The following is a 21,867-nucleotide window of genomic DNA, read 5'->3' as shown; positions in this document are numbered from 1 at the left end:
CTAACAGAGCTGAGTGGATACTCTGTGAGTGGATGTTTGTCATACAGCTGTTTGTACTCGGTATAATGTCATATTCATCTGTGAAGAAACCTGAACGTTAGATATTTTTAGAAATATAATGTCACCGTTGTGACCTTAGAATTATAACAGAAAGGTTGACAAGTAAACATTATAAAGGGAAAGTTTTCGACTATATTGAAATTTTCAAATTTGTTGACGACTTTGTCGTCAAGTTGATTTGTGCATCTTTAGAACTAGTACACAGAGAAGGGTTGCTTTGCAGTATGTCGTCTCAAGTGTTAATAACAGCGATGTTTGAATTTTCTTTCTTGTCTGATCTTCAGTTATTTTGGCAATTGACCATGTTCTGCTTCTCTGGCCGTCGCAAACAACACCGTTGTGTTTGTTTAGTCGGTAAAGGCCACAGAAGAACAGAAGACTTTGTTCCATTCAGTCTGTCACATGTTACTGCCTCTTCTAGCAGGTAGTCCAAAAGGGCAGAGTGGGCCAAGGTGCAGACATTTGTAACTGTCAAGGAAAAAATTGTTCATTGACAGGCCGTGTGTGTATCAGTTACTTAGGCAAACAAAGACCGTATGTAAGCACAGACACCACTACTAACACTTGCAGTCAGAAGCTAGTAAACCAAGGATCAAATTGTGCTCACAGTGCAAATTTGACCCCTTATCACTCTTTGTGTTGTCTGGAAATAAGCGGAAAATTACTGCTAACACTTTCGACAGGAATCTTGTAACAAAAAAGAAGGAAAAGATTTGAAGAAATTTGATTCTTTCACCAGTCGGCGGAACAAATATCGGTAATGTCCAACTTATTCGTAAAAAATTTTGTGAGGTAGATGTAAAGGTTTTTTAACTCTGTCTCATAAGGTGAATATGTTAGTGTTTGTTCATTTTGTAGGCTGTGTTGTAAACTACATGTCAAAAAACTTGTCTCTACTTGCTCCATTGTGATATAAATAGTGATAGTTCCACGTTTCAAGGTAAACGCTTGATCTAGATAAATAGCAATCATTGATAGTTAGCGATCATTGATAGTAGAATATATATATATATATATATATATATATATATATATATATATATATATATATATATATATGTATATATATATATTTTGTTGAGCAACTAGCTAATGTCATTTTGTATAGTACAGAATTCTCTCTCCCTTCTCCCCTCTTCCTCTGCCCACCCTTCCCTTTCTCTCTCTCTCTCTCTCTCTCTCTCTCTCTCTCTCTCTCTCTCTCTCTCTCTCTCTCTCTCTCTCTCTCTCTCTCTCTCTCTCTCTCTCTCTCTCTCTCTCTCTTTTAAGCTTCCCTTTTATAAACAGACTTGAAATCTGTGAAAAACAATCAAATGAATTTTTTTGTAACTGTTTGTTTTTTGTGATGAACTGTTCAGTTAGTATGTTTACCCAGATTCAGAGAACATTATTAATTGCAGTCTGGTTTTAAAAAGAGGAAGAATGCAAGTAACATATATTTTGTAAACCAAAAAGAGAACTCTTATGACTTTTTCTTTGCGTTAACTAGATGAAAGTGGTTTATTAGAGGTTATAGAATAATATTGTTGACTTAAAAAAGTAGTCTTTTGTTGTATAACAATTTTTGATAGCTTGTCATTTTACGTGTTAACAAAAGAAGTAGAAGTAGGGTCACCAGTAGCAAACAAATTGCTGTACAAAGTGACAGCGTACAGTTTTCTCGGCGGGAAGATCGTCAAGATATAAACAACAGAAAGGAATGTATGTGAGAAGAATGAACAAGTTAGACATGAAGGACAAAGCCCTGATTTCTGGTGAGAATCAGTCAGAAAGGATGACAATGTAACTACTAAGAGGCGACAGGATTTTTTTTTACTGGTTTTGAAATCTTGTCAAATAGAGCATTATTATAGTACAATGGTTTGTACAGCAATTCTGTTGTATTTGGAGGTCAAACCTGCGTGGGATGACAACTTGTCACCTCACTGCATCTGAAAATGAATGAAAACGAAATCTGTTAGATTAAGTAACCCCTAGATATATTGTTTAATTGTGAACACTTTTGCTTTGAATTTCAATTTTGGTTGTTATCAGTGCAGTGGTATAAATCTAGTTTATATTCACGCTGTGATTTTATCTATATTAAAGGGGGCACAAGCTGAGCTTACACATATTTTGGTGTAGTTTTTGTTGCATATTTAAAAGGTTTTCGCAGTATTGTAATTACTGAAACATACATAACCACCACTTGCAATTGACTGATTTCAAACGTTCTTAACATTTAGTGTTCTGTGATAACAATTTTTTTTTTTTAGTAATGAAAGTTTCTAGTCACTGAGTTAAACAATTTCTTGGAAGTAAATCTCAAATTTTTGGATCTGCATAATCAGTGTTGTACTACAATGGGCTATTGTCATGATAATGATGAGACGAGAAGTCAGCGAAAATTTGGGAGTGTCTTCCAAAATATTTCTTGACTTTGTGAGTAGAAATTTTCATCACTATGAATCCAAAGTCCATGAACATTTAGTCTCATGATTTTACAGAAACCTCTTAACAGTTGGATAAACTCTAACTAAAAATTAAACAACTGTTTGTTTTTAAATAGAGCCAATTTATATCTGTGGATTAAATTTTTGATCCCCTGCCACTGTACTGTGGACTTAGTTGTCATTAGCAACCATAGAACTATGCACAGACGTCCACAACCATCAATTGGGTAAGAACATGCTGTATTGGGCCTCAAGCTCTGCTTGCAGAGATTAGACACTCTATACATCTTTATTATTGTTGTTATTATTATGATTATTAATACAGGCTTCATATTATTTTCATTCTCAACATGTTGGACTTTTGTGTCCCATATGTCAGTGGTCATCAACAGATTTTCAGACTGAAAAGTGAACATGTAGAAAAAGAACTGCTAATAACATAGAAAACATCAAAATTATGTTAGAAAATTTTTTAATAAGAAAGAAAAATAAATTCAAAAATTTTCAACAGAAACCTAATCCAGCTGAGTATTTTGGATATAAAACTACAAATAAAGTGAAAACCATTGAAAATAAAAAGGGGAAAAATGAATGAATAAATATGCAACAGCAAAAAACATTATCCAGACACAATTAGATTACAATCTGGATTAAAGAGATTGAAGAACAGGGATTAAGTCGTCATAGAAACAGTTGATATCAAAGTTGGTGATTTTAGAACTAGCCTAGTTGAAATAAAAGGTTTTGTGTTCAGCAACTGATGTACAGCTACCGATTCAGTTTAAAGATGTTCTTGTTCTCATCTCTTGGAGGTGTATATCATTTACACCGTACGATATCCAGAAGTGTAGTTTATTGTGTTATCAACACGTTTGTAGTGCAAAGTATGGAAAAATTATAATCATGATAATAGTCGCTTGTCACTGGGAATAACCAGGGGATCGATTTGATCTCATGAGGTGCAAAAAGGAAAGATTTTCTTCAGGATGAGGGCGAGGTGTTATCTCATATTAATAGAATAAATAGTATAACTATCAATAATTGGGTATTTGCAGGACTGCTTGTTGTGTTCTCTGTGACAATACTTTCAAAAGTGTAACAAGTGAATGTGCTGCAGAAAACATTACAAGCACGAATGTAAATACCCCTGAGTACCTACACTTGCACTCACACAGCATGGGGTTCTGTTGTCATTACGTATGTTTAACCAAAACAACAAATTTCCATAAAAATGATAATATGCGATGACACGTTTTCGTGTAGAACTAATGATCGTGTCCTTTTTTTGCATGCAGGTACGCAATATTGTTTTCAGTATTGCACTGCAGTGCAAATACCACTGGTTTTTGCACACTATGGGCAAACAAATCCTTTTGTGAACTGGTGGTCCTCGGACCAGTGCCTTAAAAAATCCAGTGGTCCTGCTGAAAGAATTAGTTGTCCAAGGTCCCGCTAATGTGAAACATTAAATCTTACCTATGAATCTGTATATTCAAATGACTTTTTGACATAGTTATTAACAGTAAGGTACTGGTCCAATGGATCAGACAAGATAAAATTTGTGTGGTCCGCCCAAAAAAATCACTAGTCTCGGACCCAGGACCAGTGGATTTGTTCACCCCTGAACACACTAGTGCAAGTAATTTGTGGTACATGTGTAATAATAATAATAGTAAATATCAACCATTCAAGCAATATTTTGTACTCACGATTTATACAATAATTGCATTAGCATTGATTACAAAAGTTATTTTTAGTAATATTACTGCCTATAACAACTTTGTAACATGTAATATATAATTATCATCATTATTTCTCATCATTATCGCCGGTCATAAATGTCACCTAATGATACAAGGTTTTGATAGTAATGATGTGTGTGTAGTCAATGACAATAGAATTATCTTCTATTGTATGAAATTAAACTAATTGAACTTCTCCCTTACCCCACCCACTTGTTATAAAAGTTATCTAAAAACTATATAAGTGGGTTGGTTCATAATAGTAGAAATACCTTGCCAAATGTGAACGTTTCACAAAAATAGCCAAATAATTTGTAGAAGTTGAACTGTGTAGTGTTAGTTTAGAGTGAACACCATTTTATGCAAATAAATAGCCAAAATTTAACAAAAAGTATTACGTTTGTGGTGTAGGTATTGTGGAAAAACCACACCAATGTGTCAGTTCTGTTGAAGAATAGTTAAAAGTTACTAAAACCTGCAAGTTTGTTGTTTGACTACAGTGAATTCACCTTGTCAAAATAACAATGCTGTTGAAAGATAACCAAACTTTATTAAAAAGTGTAACTATATGCTGTTGTTACAGTGCAAGCACCTTGTCAAAATGATTATTTTGCAGAATAAGACCTGAATGTTGTTTAAAAACCGCAATTTTATAAAGTTATAGTGCAAACATTTTGATAAAATGACATCAGGGGATAATTAGCCAAAAGTGTTGTGCAAGCATTGTGCCAAAATGATAGTTCTTTGGGAAAATAGCCAAGAGATATTAAAAACTGCAACTTTATGGTGTTATTACAATGCAAAGACCTTGCCAAAATGCCAGTTGTGTGGAAAAATAGCCCAAAGTACAGAAAGTGTCTGAACTAAAGTTAGAAGTGAAGTGTGAACACTTGGTGAAAATGTCGAATGTACTAGTTTATGTGTGATATATTCCCTGATGAGTGCTGGAATTCAGATCATGTCGTATATGTACACTGGATTCAAAATAGACCACGGTAAATGATGGCCTATAACAACTGAAAATAAATCTGTAGTAGTGTGGGGCTAGTTTCAGGTTGACAAACTTTACAATCACTCTCTGAGGCACTGCTTGTTGGCTTTTCAATACCAAATAAGGCATCTATGCATGCATAATGATTTGAAATACCAAATAAGGCAGGTATGCATGCATAATAAGTTTAAATACCAAATAAGGCAGGTATGCATGCATAATGAGTTTTAGTACCAAATAAGGCAGGTATATATGCATAATTTCATAAATTTATATAATTAGCAATTGAACGGAAGCTGCTGTGTAGTGAGTGAACCAGGGATTGCAGATTTTAAGAGATGATGTTTGAAGACTAAAAACACAAATTTGTATATTCTTCTGAAAAATGAGGAAGTTGTGAACCTTAAAATGTAAATATACGAAGATTATGATTATTAAAATGAAAAAGGAAGCCAAGTAAATAGAATCATCCACAGAAGTTTATGTTGTTGATTTTATAGATGTTTGTGATTTGCTTGAAATTAAAATAATAGTTTACTTTTTGATTTTTATTTAAATTTGGACTGTGTTTATGTACAGTGGAACTTATTCATGGTATGTCTATGTTGTTTTATTGCGATTAAGATAGGCAATAAATTATAGCATTATACACCTCAAAGTAGTGGGCTCATAAAGTGCAGAAATAACAAATGTGATGAGCATAATTCTTAACTGTCGTACACCGCATCAATTCCTGTCAACCTTAATCAAATCATGGGAAATTTTATTTAAAAAAGATGCATTTGATGTATTTTTCATCTGACATGACGTCTTATTAACTCAAAGATGTGAATATTTTTGTGTGAAAGTGGACAAAAGATTGGAAATGACAAACCGATTTTGTTATCAAATCAGTATATGGGCAGATTGGAATCTGAGACTAGCGGAGAATGATCTCTGTATTCCCTTTGTATGGTCCAGTGAGATACACTCATTTACCCATCATGATTGATCCTTAGTTCTTCATCACTTCATCACCTCGTTTCCCTGGCAACCAATGTACTGTGAAGGAAAATGTTGACCTTTACCAAGATGAGGTATATGGCAGTACATTAGTTTGCTTTTATTGATGTTATATATTGTTGGCAAGTAATTATAACGTAGCTGTAGACATCACGGACTTCAGAGCATGCACGTACACCACACTATGTTTATTTTACCCCAAAAACTTAGAATATTTAACTTCAAATTTTGGTTTTGATAGTGTTCTCTAATTAAATATACTATTTTCATAGCAAAAAAATGTTGCAGTAGTATCTGTTTCTTTGTCATTTTTCTAGCCCCAATTTGTAATTCAAGATTGAAATATTTTCACAATAAGTTCGTATGTCGTTACTTTTTTTTTCACTGAGAAAGTTTATGAAATATTCATGGAATGAACTTCCAACTATTATAAATGTAGGTGTTCTGTTTTTGGTAGTTTATCAACCAAGCTGATAGGATCAAAGAAATTTTCAATTTATTGAATTTTTTGGACAAATTTAGGCAGAAAACTTCTTAAAAATTGATGCCAACATTTGTTTAAAATTGGTCGGATAATTCATAAATATGAATGTAGTGCTCGTAAAAAAAAAGGAAGGGAAGGAGGGGGGGGGGGGTTAGAGAAAACAGTATTTCAATTGCAGTGAAGGGGAAAGTTCAAAGTAGAAGTGAAGTGATTTGAGTCACTATATGATAACAGAAAACACATGATAAAGACTTTATTTGTAGTGGCCAAATAGTTGATTTTAAGTTCATGGCCAATTGAGCAGATTTTGTCAACTGAATTAGCATAATATGGTAATAAGTGAGTGATTTACTAAATCACATGACTGCATTTGGCTACATTCATTTTGGATGACCTTGGCCATAGTAAAGTATTATTTTTCTTCCTTCTTAATGGCCAATTTAGTATTTTATAAGCAGATTCGTAGTCTCCATATTGTATACATATTATGTGGGAACTCTGGCATACATACAATTTACAGGTTAGAAGGTTTTGAATACCACGATGAATGGATTATTTGTGTTCAGGCGTAGATTAAAAGATAAGGATTATTTTCATTTTTATCAGTTCGTATAACCTTAATCACGGGATCTGCTATTCTGTTTACGCATAGTGAACACTTTTTTCCAAATCTGATTACCAAAGATTCCATGAGGTATGGGCTTTACAACCATACAATTGAAATGCTGTCGACATCTGTATCTACATACATTTTACTCTCCACAAGCACGATTCTTATTTGGAATTCAGTGCAAACAAATCGTTGAATTCTGTAAGCGATCGACAACATTAATCTGCCAGTGATATGGTTTGATTATATCTCTTATCCTATCCCTCAATGAGATATTTTCTCTAAATTCCCTTATTAAAATTCATACCGCTGATTTCAGATTTCAGGAAATAATCAAATTTATCGTAATCGGCGATTTCAGAAAGTAACCAAGTTTGTCGTAATCGGCAGCGATACAATGTTATTAATGCTTGCTAGATTTAGACTCGTTAATATAATACAATTATTATTATTATTACTTGAGAAATATGTAAACCAAATATAAATTAATTTGAGATGGTGTCATATTCATCTAATTCTAAAACTAATTTTTTTATCAGCACCAGATATTAAAATGTGTTTTTGAATATAGTGTTCTTTCTCAAGTCAGAAAAAAAAACAATTTTACCAAGAATATGATTAAGTACGTAATATTTGAGAATCAGAATTAATCCAGTACAAACAGTAGTCCGTTTCATTTGGTAATATTTACCAAAAAAAACCTGTTCCTATCCTTACACGTATTCAGTTCTCATTAATGATTTTTCAGACATGGATTGGTACTATTATATATAAGTTAATTTTTGAACTGTTTTTCAATGTAGGGTAAATAATTAATCATATTTCATTTTTTTTTAAACTTGGGGAAAATTCAAGAAAAGTACACAAGAGTTCAATTGCCCAGTATAATCTCTAATGGGATGTGAAACACAGATTTTATTAAGAACGAAAAACAAAGTTATCACCTAAAATCAAATAATGTTTAAGTCAACAACATTTACTGTGTTCATGACAATATTTTGACAGGAGAGAAACTACAAACGTTATATTGAAATATAACTGACAAGTTTTGCAATGAAACAAGAGACTGAAGTATACCGTCAAAAATTGCAGGTAACAATTTTCACGTTTGTGTTTAGAACAAAAGTTTAATTTGATAAGAATGGTTTACCATTACCAACACAGATGTATTTTTATTTTAACATTTTGAAATGACTTCATAAAAAACTATAAAATATTACTTGATTTTGTTATAACTTAAATAGAGTGAGGTAAAATCCAATAACGGTAAGCAAACACTGTAATATAAGCTGTCATAAGATTTATTGATGTGTAAATACACACGGAGTAAGACTGTTAGATTTGTCTTACATCGCCGACATGTCAGCCTTGGTTGCCAAGGCCCTGGTAATGGTGGTTAGTTACAAGTGTAAAGGTCAAAGGTGGCATGAAAGAAAGGCTTGTATATTCTGTCTATGGCCCTATTTACACAGACTCATTTTTCAGGTATTTAGACAACAATAGGCAAAAATGCGTGTATGTATTTTAAATCGATGCATTTTCATTTGTTTTAAATTTCTGTATTTTTAGTCTTTTTCAGATTGTTGTTTTTCAGTTTTTTCAGATGTTCAATTTTTGTTTTAAAAAAGTCTGTGTACATACCAAACCTCAGAGAGTGTTACTTGAATATTGTTGCTAGCGTGAACGATGGGTTTATCTGAAATGTACAAGTCCTTATTTTATGCTATAGGAGGTATCAAATTAATTTGTGAAAGTTTTAACTTTTTGTTTTCAAGTATTCAAATATTTAGAAAGCAAAGGCCATCATTCAAAATCCCAATTTATACCTCTGTTAAGATTTACATTAAAATAATCATAAACTTATTTGAAAGTGACGCTAATTAAAAAAAGAGAGAGATACAGTATCTTATTTTTTGGAGGGGTCAAAGTTTTGAACAAATCACACTGCAGTCTTTACTTTTCAACAACATGTCTGTGCAGTTTGAAAAACAATCATTTTTTGGGGGAGGCGATAAACAAAATTAACAATTATTTTTAAAGATTGTTTAAATATTATTTGTTTGAAACTCATGTTCGAGCAATAATTAAAGAAACAGACTAGAAACTAGTATTGTCGTAATGGAGTATGGTACATTGGTTACCTCTGATTGTTGCTATGGGTTACATACATACTTGATTGCATGTTACACAGATTTGGATTCTGTCTAGTGGTATGTCATATCTTACTTGACTGCTGTTAGCTAGTTACATGACTATATCGTTTAAATTGGTTATTTTTATGTCGTATGTCATTGTTATGTCATGTAATACAAGTAATTCAGTCAAGAATTTCAAATGATATTGAGAAGGAAACTAAAAGACTCCGATAAATGTAAACCTACAAAGCACAAATCGAATTAGATAAATTGTATATATTGACCCATGACATGTGAAATATTACAACTTCGTCTGTTTACTGCACTGTCGAGATCCATCTTTAGTTGGTCGTACCTCCCAGCCCTGTATTTTCTGCTTGTATTGAGAAAATGTTCAAATGATTCATGTGGCCACACCCCCAAAGTGTCATTATCATGGTTATCCAGCACCCATAAGGTTAAATTTACATAAAACATATTTAAATAACATATAAATTACCATATCACATAGCATAGTGCATATATATTTACATACTGATTCATTTGAATAATGTCAATGGCTGAAGGGACTACATGCTGTCATCAACCAGGCTATTGGGTGAAAATTTTCAATTTGTTATTATCAGTTTTGACAATGCAATCAGTACAAGCGTAGAATACAAGGGCTAGGAGGTATGTATGACCAGATAACGATGTATCCCGACAGCACAGTAAACATGCTAATTAGAACCAGGTGCTGCTAAGAAATTCAAATGAAAGGAAGAACTTGACAAAATATCAACACTGTAAACTTACATATGAATAAAAACTTAGATATTGTGTGTCATAACACAGTATGTCAAATATTACAAAATTTGGCAATAATTTCAAATACAAATAATAATTAATTTTAATAGAAATCAAAGAATATGATTTAGATGAAGTTTTTTTGTACATTTTATTTCAGACAAAATTGAATTTTGTACGCTTTTTATTGTTAATGCTGAACATACCTGAAAGAGCTATAAATGCTCTCTCTACAATGGGCTGACTTCACTGACATTTCCAATTTTGGACAAAAGAGGGAGTGCTTTATTCAAATGATTTGAAATGACTCCCCTATTCATACTATTAGTCTTGGTTCTGTCTGTTGTATTCAAAAATCAAATGTATTTACATAACTTCATTCTTAAATCCCAAATAAGTGTTTCTATAGTGAGGAAATCAACCAAAATTGTCACAGAACTCTTTAATCTTTCTTGAATGCTTACAAATTGAGACAAGGACAAGGAGAGTATGGTCCATGGGGACTCTAAAATGGAAGGAAAAAATGCACACACTTGTACCATTTTGTTATGGACACCTAGTGTTTGCAGTATGTTAAATTTCAGTTTTGTTTATAAATTGTATTTTTAGGGATGTGATATTTGTACACATTTTGATGGTTTTAAGTTGTGTGGCACTTGATGACTTAGTTATGCAAGTTGTAGGGGTAATATAACAGTGTTCACAAAACTTGGAACAGTTGTAGTCCAATATGTAAATACTGAAAATAATGTATGCAAATATGTTGATGATATGCAAAACTATGCAAATTAAGTACACATTGCTGTAGCACTCTGTAGTTGCACCAAGGAAGATGACTTTTTCATTAGAAATTTGAAATGTTGTTAATATGAAACGGGATGGGGTGAGGTGTGAAATAGGGGCAGGTCACCTGTATGAAATGTCAGAGTATGGTATATATTCAAACAGTTGTCGAGTGTTTGTGAAAAGGTCATATGACCTTTGATTTTTTCTTTACCTATAAAAATACCTCATTGCTATATGTTGTACTAATATTAGATTAGAATAGGAAATTTCCATATATTTGTATGATTTCAATCGTGCAATTTTAATCCCGACCAACAAATGGAAGCCTTTGTCACCAAGGTAAGGGACAGTGTATACTCTACCTACTTGATGCATAGTTGTTACATAGTAGCAAACTAATCTGGCAAACATCCAAGTTTAGCAGACCAGCTGATGTAAGACCATAGGCCAAAGTCTGGAAATAGCTAGCTAGTTCATCAAAAATCTGTGTCCAGTGTTGGGTTTTATATGTTGCTCCCTTTCTCCTATATAACCTGCATATTTCTATTGCAAGTAACAAGTTATTTCACCAAGCCATAATATGTTTCATTTTCTAACACCCACAATAAACAATAAAACAGATTTCACACCTTTTCTAGTAAAAAATTTCAAAATAATTACTCAGCAAGTATAGTATTTCACAAAGTATAGCTCATTCGCTATTAATATGCAAAAGTGTATTTTTTGTAGGTTTTTTATTTTTTAATTTAATTTAATTGCAAAATGTGGTTCATTTCAAAAATTGAATAAAGGACTAGATTATATTAATTTTTTACTGTGATTAAATTTACTCTACTTTCCCATGTTTTACAGTGAAAAATTAAAATTAAAAGTTGAACAAAAAATGATATAAAATCTATAATTGGAAGATTATAGTTTCCCCAAATTTTATTGTCTTTTATTTGAAAAAAGGTTGTGTTTGACAGCTGTTTTGAGTTTGATAATTTTAGCATACAATTTTTGTAAGATCAGTATAACAAAACTTTTATGAGTACTAAAATTTTAAAATACTCACAACATACTTTGAGAAGCTGATTTTAGGTTTGAATTTTGTGTAAAAGCTTTGAATTTTAATACAAGATCAACAACTTATTCCTTCATTCTGACCTTATAAAATATTAAAATTTATAGCAAAAATATCCTCCTCAGAGATGGCCATAGGACATATATGTAGGAAAAGTCAGTGTATCGGTGTACAATTTATTAATATTTTCTGTCGGGAGACAACATCTAAGTTGTAATCACATATTATTGGTGCTCAGTGAAGCTTAAAGTATTTCCATAGCAACCCTTTCCAAGTAGTCTATTTTAGGATCTGTTACTTCATTTTTATTAAATGAAGATGATCCGTGATCAACAGTGTAAATTTCTAATTGATTTTTATTCACTTACTGTAAGTTATTTAATTCTTGTTGTTATGGCAACCGAAATAGAATTTTGACAAGGATATTTTTTTTTGTCAGACTTTTTATTACATTGTAAGAAAGAGGTATGGATGAGGTATACTAGGGGTAGCATATGTAGCATGGCAACAGTGATGTGTTGATGGAAATGTATATTGGAAGCTACTTCACTGTTATCTTCTCCCTGAAAGACTATTGACTAAGTCCAGATAACATAGTAGAAATTGCTGACACAATTACTGTAAATGAGAGTTTTAGTCAGACCCTTTCGTTTGACAAGTGAATTCTATGCAGTGCAGTGTCATAATTTATTGGCGTAGACAGTTTGAGGCATGAATTGAGTCAGTTGAGTCCTATTGTCTAGCAACCTGTCCAACAAGTAAGTACATGAGTCAATTGTGTACAAACCTGACCAGGTCAAAGTTGACCTTTAACCTCACCAAATAAGGCAATTCTGGCTTTATACCACAGTGGCATGTGATCTGTAAACAAAACATTCCTTTCGGTTTAGCTTTTGAAAATCATCAAATTGAACACCCGTTTGATAAAAAAATTGTATCAAAATTGGTTTAGGAAGTTTGAAATTATATACTGTTTGTTGAGATGTAATGAACTGGTGACTAGGTATGTCAGAATATTATCGGCTGTATTGTATATCCCCCACACCCCTATCACAGAATGGAATATACCTGTGCATTTAGTGGCTCATATCATGCGTTGATCATTCAACATGCTAATATTGACAAATCCTGATGTCAGCGTGAATCTACTAAACGGTGTACTGCACTGTAATCTTACTTATACTAGCCTGTATATACACACACTCTCGTGCACGGTTTTGCAACATTGGGAAATAGTGACTGTCAGTGCAAATACAACTTGCTACGGATAAAACCCCAAAAGGACTTCTCAAGTTGTAAGGCTTACAACAGAGATGTTGTCAGTTTATATGTGAGTATAGTTGTAAATATAATATTTGTGTAATGACAATCAACACAGACCAGACATGTAATACCAGAGTCCATAATTCACCTGGCCATACAGCTGGCTGTATGCCTACAACAATAACTTTTTGTCCGACGTCATGTATTTTATTTGTAACTGATTATTGCATTGTTATGTATTTCATGGTGATATATATCTGTGTCGTAATTTTTTTATCAACTGGTAGTGGTATATTTTCTTGTAATATCTCAGTTTAGTTAGGTGACTCACCATGTGTTGATTTAAAACTTTAATTTGAAAAGACTTTGATAATGCCGATGTTGAACCGACAGACCCCTAAACGTTGGAACAGGTGAATTGAACTCAGCATGGAATCTCTGGCGGTGACGGCTGGCAGACTATATTTAACAAGATAAATATTACTAATTCTTGTGATAATACTAATGATGTGTTGTATGGTTATCTGGTACTCATTCTGTCATTAGTGTATTTCTTATCTGTGGAGGTGAACGACTCCATCACCCCCCTTTTCAATGGGACTGTACACATTACCTAGTGTGTAGACAAAACCAAGTAACAATTTACATTGATGGTATAGCCTTGAGAGTACTTTGCTAACAATCATTCATTGTCGTACCAATTGAATTCTACAAACCTTGAATAGATAGGGAAATCCAATCAAATTTACAGTTGTCTCTACGTCTTGTATTTCAGCTAAAAAAATAATCATTCGTAAAACTGATATTTTGTACATAGTGTACTATATTTAGGTGTACAGTCAGGTGATGACCTACTATATATCGTGCCTTGGTATCCTATGAAAAAGAAGATTGATTCACAACGTTGGATTGGATTTATTTGTCGAGACTGTTCTACTCATTACTTTTGCACTTCTAGTGTAGTACCTCAGTGTGTAGTAATTAGTTATAGCGTGGTATATCTGGTGAATTCACACTGTTTTTAGTTCACCTTTCGTACAATTCTACAGCATCTTGTCTCTTTAGTGACTTGATATAAGTTTTCTGTTATACAGTTTAGACAATCGTAAAAATTTTAAAAAAATAAACATTCATGCAAAATAAAAAAGTGATCTGTAAATTGTATGATATACATGTAATGGTATGTGTAATGATATTGTCATACCAAATCTTGTCATTTTTGGTCATTAGTACGGAAATTGGGAGACTGTCTTTGGATATAGAAGCAAGGAAGAAATGGGAATGTATTTGTTAATTGAAGGGGGAAATAAGAGAGGGTGCTTTGACTGGAACTTGGAAGTAGGCAAGAGGGGAGAATATCTGAATTGAAGCAAGAGGGAGAAGAGAAACTTTCAATTGAGGGGTGGGGGGAGATGGTGGTAGGAGATGGTGGTAGGTTTGATGCAAAGTAAAGGAAGGTAGGAGATATCGTGAATTGATGGGGAGAGGACAGAGGAGGGGCTTGTGACTGGGAGTAAGTTAGAGGGAAAATTTTTTTAATTGAAGGGGGACAGGCGAGAGCTTTATTGAAATAAGGAAGAAAGAAGGGTATCTTTAAATTTAGTATAGTTATTGAAATCTTCTCACCCTGTTTGGTGTGAATGTTGTTTGAGCCTTATGGCTACAAAAATTCCATCTTAATTTAAATACCTTAAGAGATGTTTTCATGTAGGATCAAAGATTGACTAAGTAGGCGGGTACAGTAATTATCTAATCAATTTTAGCAACAGGAGATGGCAGAAGATGTTCAACTGTCACATTTTCATCGTGTTCTTTTTTGAAACTATAACAAAAACCCTTTTCTACTTCATTAAGCTGCCCACTATTTTGTGTCTAGAAGAAAAATATCAGAGTTCGTATGTTCTTGAAAATTGCTGGAAAAATGTCTTTAACTGAACTTATTTTGCAGAAAATGATTAATTTTAGCTGTAATAAATGCATTGTCAATCTACCCATATCCAAAATACTTTTTCTCACCTACCCCTCCAAATAGCAGACATAGGTAATAATGATTTGCCATTTAAACTGGAGACCAGGATAAGGTAATAATTCTTGAAAATATCAAAGTTCCAGTTGTTATTTAAAAAAGATAAATTAAATTAAATTAAATTAAATTAAATTGAATTAAATGAAAAAAGGAATGAAATAAAGTAAAATGAAATAAAAGTAAATAAAACTGTACATCCTGGATAGGTAAATATTGATTGAATATATATATTGAAAACTAAGAAAACTTGTACACCACTTCATGTATTTTTGTTTCTAATGTGATATGCCAATATAAACAATATTTTATTTCTTAAAGCAATACATTTTATTATTTTAATGATGTTGTTTTATTTGTTTTCATAATACAGTGTATAATCAAAACATAACATTTAGACCAAATAAAAAGTGTCTTTCCAATAACCTGACCTACCTTGGTTTAAGCTACCGACCGACCCTAAACATTTTTAACATGCAAGAAGGTAAAATTATGACAATTTACTTCTATTTCCCTGTAGATTTTCTTGCCAAAGTATCGTTGGTTACTTTTTAAAAATCATATTTCAGAGAAAAACGATGTCATTTTAGCCTATAACACTACAGTCTGCATATTGCGTTTATCTACTTCTGAATCACATAATTATCTTCATTTACTTCTTTTACACCAATTGCACTGTTATGGAAGTATTGTGACCAACGACTGACTTGTGAGTAGGTCGAAGTAATTTGAACAAAATAAAATAAAATAAAATCCCGACCCACCTACCCTATTTTCTGAAGTCATGTTATCAGAAACAAACATTTATAATTGTGAAAATAAGATACATAAACATTCTGACCATGTAGTTATTTTCAAACTCCAAATGTACGTTTTATGTGAGGTCTTAATGAATTCTATTATATAATATTTTATTTTTAGTATAGAATTTATTTTCACAACAATTTACTAATATAGATGTTTAATAATACACAAAGTCCTTGGTCTGTATTTTATTGTGTAAGTTATAAAAAGTCAAAATTTCAAAAAATGTTACTGTTTTTCAATTAAAAGATAAATTCTCAACAAACTTGATAGCAAACTCTTTTATAAAAGAAATTTCACATCAGTAACACAACAGAAGAAAACTTGTAAAGTGTAGTATTTATTAAAATTATGAGTTTGTTCTAAATGTTACTGGTTAGTGAAGACATACAATAGGAATACTTCATAACAAGTATTTGACCTTGATTTTATCTTAAGAAGAAAATAAAAAAATCTCTTAGAATAACAAACCATGAATTTAAATGTAAATTAAATTTTGACAGTATAGGTTGCAATTTGATCTAAAAAAAATGAAATATGAAGGTCAAAAATTGGATTGCAACCAATCTGGGACATTTATGTTTAAAAAATGATGAAATATTTAATGAAAGATAAAGAAATTATGAAAAAATGATGCAATTTTTAATGACAAGTAAACTAGAAATTATTGTAAATACCAAGTTACTGAAGAAATAAATATTGTAGGGGATTACAGATGTTGTATAAATCCAACAGTAATAGTAAAAAATTAATTAATGATTTGAAATGATAAACAAAATTGAAATAAAAATAAACAGTATATGATTATGACTATATTGTGAAATGAAGTGTTACACAGGATGGATAAATTGTACAGAGAGACTACAGTATAGGGACAAATAGATGTGTAAGAAATTAAGATAAAAGTGGAAACTAAATATCAATATACTGTACATACTATACTATACTGTACTATACTATACTATACTATACTATATTGTCCTGTTATGTCCCATACTTTCCTGTACTGTACTTTCCTGTACTGTACTTTCCTGTACTGTACTGTACTGTACTGTACTGTACTGTAATTTGCATTTGATTAAGACTTTTACACAGAGTATGAAATAATTAGCACAACTGAACTTGTTCAGTAGTGCTATAGGGATCGCCCGGCGTCTGTCTGTCTGTGTGTGTGTGTGTGTGGATGTGTGTGTGTGTGTGTGTGTGTGTAAACAACTTAAAGTCAAAAACCGCTGAACCGATTGCCACGATATTTGGTGGGTCCATTACTTTTGGTGTCTAGTTGGGAAATTGTTCAAATCAAAATGATAGCATCACAGGTGTGTGATTTGGGTCAAAAAATGTGATTTTTGGTCAAAAAACTTAAACTCAGAAACTACTGGGCAGATTGGTGCGAAATTTGGTGGGAACATTCTTAAGGGGGTGTAAAGTAAGATTTGTTCATGACGGGATGATTCCATCAGTGATATGCAAATTAGGGCTAAAAATGTGTCTTTTTGGTTAAAAATCTATAATTCTAAAACTACTGAGCAGATTGGGCTGAAATTTAATGGGAATGTATCTAGGGATGTATGGACGAAGAAATATTAAGCATACCATGATTCCATGAGTGATATGCAAATTAAGTGTAAAAATTTTCATTTTTAGTCAAAAACTTATATCTCAAAAAGTACTTGGTCAATTAGTCTGAAACTTGGCAAGATGTTTCTGAAACTGTTATTCTGCAGATTTTCTTAAAAACATTTTGACAAAATTAGCCCTAGCAACCATGACCACACCCTTTAGCAACAACCAAATGACAGTATATTTTGGTCAAATAACAACATCATCTGGTAAGCAAGTGAGTAAACATTCAAAAAATGTATGCAAATACCCTAGCAACCATGACCACGCCCATAGCAACAGCCAAATGATAGCATTTATCGTAAAGATAGCAACATGGTTGGATAGGCAACTGGATAGTTATTCAGCAAATAAACACCTATTGTTAGCATAGACTAGCATATGGATAAACATTTTTAAAAACTACAGTTGTGCTACAACGGCATTGGCGGTATTTTTAGATAAATACTTTGAAGAAGGCTGAAAGAAATTCAAAATAAAACCTGAAAGTAACTATTTATTTATCATACTATAAACATATTGCAATTGATGGATATATTCTGGAACAGTAAACAATTAGATCTATAGACATTAGATAAATTTCTTAATCATTAAATGTTTAAAAGGAATTAGAAATAAACCAGAAACGAAATATGAATATGTAGTAACTATGGCAATATTTGTTGGATGAGCTGAACATGCAATACAACTGCCAACATCAGACGTGGACAAACGGAACCTGTTACAAACAGGGAAAGTAAACAACTGAATCGGATTAATAACACTTGGCACAGCATATATTGCAAATACAGAGACTTGTATTACATTCTATCATTTGATAAGAACAGTTTTATGGCCACTTTACATAATAGTTCAGTTCAAATTTCCAGTTCCCCTGGCATTTCATGTACACATAAAGAGGCCATAAAACTGTTCTTATCAAACCATGGTGTGTAATACAAGTCTCTGTAATTCCAACATGCTGTGCCAAGTGTTATTAATCCAATTCAATTGTTTACTTGCCCTGTTTGTAACAGGTTCTGTTCGTGCACGGTCTGATGTCGGCAGTTGTACCTTGTATAACACAATGTGTCAATTTTGATAGTTGGATACATATCAACCTTATAAGTAATTAGAGATACAAACTCTCGCTAATTATCAGCACATAAATATTGCTAATTATCAGCACACATTACACTTTTATTAACTATCGCTAATTATCAGCACACATATTAACTATTGCTAATTATCAGCACACATTACACTTGTATTAACTAGTGCTAATATGAGCACACATAGATTTCACTACTTGATAAACTGTGAATGACTGATTAATTGACCTGTACATGTTTAGACATATGTTTCAGTATGTTTTGATTAGATTTCTTATCTATCAAGCTGTATCACTGATGTGTTTAACATAACCAGATAAGTTGGTAGAATTCCCTTTAAGTTAATAGATAGATTTAATGCAGTGCTGTAGGATGTATGGTTAGTATTAGTGGTTTTATAGTGCACAGTGTCAGAGACATACCACTGCAATAGTAGCAAAAATTGTAGTCTATCTGCTAGACCTCGGATGTTCTTCCGATAAAATACGACACACCACCGAAAATCGCTATCGAGGATGGAACATCCAAGGTCTAGCAAATGTCATCAGGATATAAATAACTGCCAATCAGAGAACCACATTAGCGACAAGCACAAACAGGACAATAGCTAAATTTTCATGCATATTCATCTTAAGGAGGGGCTTGTAAAAATAACCACCAATGCTTTAACTAAAATGTGTGAATGACAACGTCTACACTCATCAAACTCACAATTACCATAAACCGATAAGACATAGTAATGACATAACATGTGTTTGTTAACATCTGCATGCAGAGATTGAATATATTAAAGTATATATATGCATACATGGCCCATGTCTGGTTTGGTCATGGTCTGGTTTGAAAATGACATTTGCTAGACTGTTCGGGCAAGCCCTCACTGTGAACTTCGTTCGCTTATAGTATCGAAGGAAAGCCTGAACGTCTAGCAGCAAGACTACAAAAATTGTAGTGGTGTGTCACTGCTTCAGCAGTGCAAACTTCACTGCATCAGTGTCATTAACCCCACTCCATCAGTGCTGTAAACCCCTCGGTGTGAGTGTTGTAAACCTTACTGCATCAGTGCTGTCAACCTTACTGCCTCAGTGTGCATCAGTGCTGTCAAATTTGCTGCATCAGTGCTGTCAACCTTGCTGCATCAGTGCTGTCTACCTTACTGCATCAGTGTTGTAAACCTTACTGCATCAATGGAATAAATCTTAGTGCATCAGTGTTATTAACCCCACTGCATCAGTAGAGTAATCCCTACTGCATCAGTGTTGTAAACCTTACTGCATCAGTGCTGTCAACCTTACTGCCTCAGTGGAATAAATCTTACTGCATCAGTACCTTACTGGATCAGTGGAATGCACCCCAATACATCTTGTAATAGTACAGCAACCTTTTCACATAAACTTCTACAGTAAATATATTTCTGTATTTGTCAATGACTGTAAAAAAAATAATATTACTTTGTCTGGTATTTACATACTAGTATTTTCACACTTAACAGTATTATTTCATTTAAGTTATCATTTAGATATAAAGACAAATTTTATATTCAAATATATGTAAAAATGATGATTAAAATGCAGTTGTCATGACAATGTAATAAATGTTGTCTTTGTATAGAAATAGATAACCCGGCCATATTGACTAAAAGACATTGCTGACCTGGAACATACTAATAATAATTATTCAGCTTTTCCTAATTGAAAGTTAGCCAAGCATGAACTTTCCATTTCCTTTCAGTGTCAAAGAATAGCGGTTATATGTCCAGATTATTTTTATGAATATGGTAGTATACAAACATGTCACAATTATTGTCAATTTCTGTAAAAAAATTTGTGCCTTTCATTTTTGAGTCCGTGGAGAACGATACCAATATTGTAATGTCGTGATGAAGCTTCAGCTGATCCTAACTCACTAGTTTGTCAACAATGTAACTATTGTACCGTTGTCATGGCAACCGTTCAGTTAACAATTAACCGCAAGATGGGATTCTGTATAACAGAATTGAATGCAATTACTGCAGGACTCAGGTGGCAAAGAGTCTGATCACCAACATGCAAGTAATTGACTTGTCATCGAGTCAACACTGCATGGATTTCTCAGAATATGTCTCAGGCACTTCTAGCCAATATTTAAAAATTTGGGGATTATTATTATCTGCATTTACCATGTACATTTCATGGTGAGAATTACTGTGATGTAAAGACGGTCATAGAGAAGAAGACAGGAGAGAGACAGATCTAAATTCTTATTTACCAAGGTGACTTTGATTGTGATATTTAGACAGGTCTTATGGTCTATCAATCAAAGTAATGGAACGATAGACTTACAGTCAAATATGAGGAGATAGATCACCCAGTGTCAATAAATGAACACTATGGTTAAACCAGTACAATAGTCTACATTTCGTTGTTGTCAGACAGCTGTGATTCTAAGTCATAAAAAATTGTTATTTCACAATGTTTCCATCCTTTTCTTATATTTCCTTTGTTTTTCTTGTACTACTCCCCCCTCCTTTGCATCACTCCTCAAACTGCTTCCCTCACCTTTCACATTTTCTTTCCACCCCTTTCACATTTCGTCCCTCCCTTTTCTTTTCTCTCTTCCTTCCCTTTGCACAATTTTTCCCTCCCCTTGCACACCCTCTTTTCGCATCCCCGCTTCACAATTGTTCCCTCTCGTTACATTTCTTCCTTGCCCTTTCAGTTTGTCCTTCCCCTTTCACACTCTCCTTTACATGTAGTAAATTGCTATAATTGACAGTTTATTGTACATACTATATAACACTGTAATATGTACACTATGGTGTGGTGGTTGAGGAAGGTGGGTGGGTGGGGTATTTTACTGTGATTGGCAGTTTATTGTACATACTATATACATGGTAATATGTGCATTTTGTTGTGGGGGGGGGGGTTATTTTGCTGTGATTGATACACCTATGTATTGGTTTGGCTTTGATAAAGTTGACTACAGGTTATACA

At 32.9% G+C, this 21,867-nt stretch overlaps 1 protein-coding gene across 1 annotated transcript in view; it reads left to right on the top strand.

Annotated features, from left to right (window-relative positions):
• Nucleotides 1–21,867, top strand: part of LOC144452562 (zinc finger MIZ domain-containing protein 1-like) — a 127,907-nt gene that overhangs the window by 18,245 nt on the left and 87,795 nt on the right. The window lies entirely within an intron of this gene.

Source organism: Glandiceps talaboti, chromosome 22 (assembly GCF_964340395.1).
Source record: "Glandiceps talaboti chromosome 22, keGlaTala1.1, whole genome shotgun sequence".
NCBI lineage: Eukaryota > Metazoa > Hemichordata > Enteropneusta > Spengelidae > Glandiceps > Glandiceps talaboti.
This window is presented reverse-complemented; position numbering and strand designations above follow the sequence as displayed.